Raw genomic sequence first — 3,043 nt, 5'->3', positions numbered from 1 at the left:
CGATGATGGGCTCAAGTATAGCAGGGATTGTGGGGCTGGCCCGGGATCGGGCAGTGTTTCGTTCTGCTGTGCATGGGGTCACTATGAGTCGGAAATGACTCGACGGCACTTAACAACAACAACAACAGGTAAGTTGGTACCAACTTAACTTCAGTAACATACAACAAATTCTGTATCTATATTACTACTCTCACCCCTTTTGTTGTTATCATTATTTAAGTCTTTTTTTTATGTGTCCAGCCAATTTTATCTTTATCTTTTATATATTTGTTATTAAAAAACATGAAAGACAAAATATTTAGAATTATCAAGCAAGAATACCTTATTACTAGCCCTTATACTTATCTATGAATATTCATGTATTAGGGATCTTTTTTTATATAGCTTTGAATTACTTTCTGATTTTTATTCCCTTCCATCTACAGAATTTGTATTGGTATTTTTTCTATGACCACTCTGGTGGACATTGACTCTCTCATCTTTATCTGGGAAACTTTCAATTTCACCTTCATTTTTGAAGCATAGTTTCACTGGGTATAGTATTCTTGGTTACCAATTTTTTCTTTCAACATTTTAAGTATGTCTTTCAATTTCCTTCTGGTCTCCAATGTTTCTGAGGAAAAAAATCATCATTTAATCTTATCAGGGATCCTTTGTATGTGACTGTTTGCTTCTTTCTCACTGCTTTCCTTCTTTGTCTTTAAATTTTGAGAGCCTAATTATGATGTGTCTTGATGTAGATCTCTTTGGCTTTATTGTGCTTGAGGTTCTTGAACTTTCTTGGATTTGTAGATTCATGTACTTTATTAGACTGGGAATATTTTCCATCATTGTTTATTCAAATGTTCTCTTTGTTCCTTTCTCTCTTTCATCTCCTTCTGGAATTCCCATGATGCATATAGTAGGTATCTTCTTGTTGTCTCATAATTCCTTTAAACTGTGCTCAGCTTTCTTGAACCTCCATTCCTGTTGTTCTTCAGCATCTGTAAATTTAACTATCTTATCCTTTAATTCATTGATGCTTTCTTCTGCACGATTAAATCATTGGTGAGTCCTATTATGTTTCTCATTTTAGTTATTGTCTGTTGCAATATTTCTTTTTTTTAGATTCCCATTTTATTCTTGCATTGTTTTCCTTATTTCTTATGTTTTCCCTTTGCTAATTATGTTTAATGTTGTTGTATTGTATTCTTCCTGCTGGGAAATCTACTTACGTAGTGATACTGCCTTGGAAACTCAAGAAGGGGTCACTGTAAGTCAGAACTGACTCCATGGCAGTGGTTGTATTGCATTAGGTAATTTATTATAATAAATTAATAATATGTTAATAAAAATACCAGCCATCCCATTCATGTTCATATGTTGAAGGAAAATAGAGAACCAGTCACTAAAAAGAAATTACGAGAAAAGGAAGATGGGGTGGGATTAGTGGAGGGTAGAAGGAAAAATTGATTACTGCACTTTGGTTAGGCACAGTCACTATGTTAGGTGATTTAAACTTGCTATCTCTAAAGTCAATACCCAGCTAGGCAGCTTTATGGGATGTCCAGAAATAAAAATACCAATATTATATAGAAAATTAATTTTCATTAAACAACAACAGCAAAAGCAAGATATTAGAATCCATGGACTTGCTCCACAATGAATACATACTACATTAAATGCCAACAGGAGGCTCTAAGCCAATCCAAACAGTTCTGAGTAATTTCTACTTCTGTAGAGATACCACCTTGGAAACTCAAGGAGGGGTTGCTATGAGTCAGAACCAACTCAACAGCAGTGAGTTCGGTGTTTTTAGTTTTGAAGTACACTTTTTCTCTCTTTGTCATATTCATTTGGATCAGTCATTGGTTCTTTGTTTTGTGTGTGTCTTGTGATTTTTTGTTGGGGCACTAGAATTTTCAAGAGTGTTAACTTTCTCATTTTACCCCAGTAATTGGTGTTTTTGCTTATATTACTTTCTGCAAGAATTTCTTAGGTAAGCAGAGCCTTTGACCTTTGTTTAACATTTCCTCTCCCTCTCTGTGATAGCTCATTCTCCTTCCCTGGTTTAGTTGAAATTGGAAAGTTCCAGATCTTGTTTTTCAACTTTCAGTCTGTCCCAAATACACCAGATGACACATTGTGGTCAGTCTGGCCACAAGCATTCACCACCACTCAAGTGAGACACTGGGTACTAATCAATCTGTCCACCAGGAATTGCAGTCTCCTCTCTCTCCCTTCCCTTCTTTATTTCTACAATCACAATTATTGTCAGAAAACCCACACCCAGACAGCCAACCTAAGGAAGTTCTGTTCTATTCATAATTTACTTAAAAAAAAGTTTTAATGATAGATATTGGCTTTTATGGAATAAATTGGACCTCATGAACATTTTAAAATTTAGCTTACCATTAAGAAAATGAAAAGGCCAGCCACCAACTGAAGGAAATACATATGTAACTGATAAAGGACTTGTATACAGGGTATATAAAGGACTTAGTTTTATTAATTATAGGAGCCCTGGTGGCACAATAGTTAAGTACTTGATTGCATTTGAACCCACCAGCAGTTCTATAGGAGAAAAGACCTGGCAATCTGCTCCTATAAAGGTTATAGCCTAGGAAACCCTATAGGGGCAATTATACTCTGTCATATAGGGTCATTATGAGTCAGAATCAACTTGCGGTGGTCCACAATAACAGCAAATAAATCAATAATAAAAAGAAAGGCAACCTAATTTTAAAACACAAGGAAAGATTTGAACGTAATTTCTGATAAGAAGATGTATGGATGGCAGATAAACACATGGAAAGGATAGATATCATCAATCATCAAGGAAATGCAAATTATAACCACACTGAAATGCCACTTTATATCCACTATAATGAATAAATTTTAAAACACTGTTGTTGTTGTTGTTATGTGACATCAAGTTGGACCCGATTGACAACACCAAATATTAATGGGGTTGCAAAACAACACATCTCTCATACTTTATTCTGGAAGTAAAATGATGTTAGCATCACGGAAAATTGGTAGATTTGGCTGTTGTTATTGATGG

The sequence above is a fragment of the Orycteropus afer genome, unplaced genomic scaffold, assembly GCF_000298275.1.
Source record: "Orycteropus afer afer isolate SDZICR_OR568_19922 unplaced genomic scaffold, OryAfe1.0 scaffold00024, whole genome shotgun sequence".
Taxonomy (NCBI): domain Eukaryota; kingdom Metazoa; phylum Chordata; class Mammalia; order Tubulidentata; family Orycteropodidae; genus Orycteropus; species Orycteropus afer.
This window is presented reverse-complemented; position numbering follows the sequence as displayed.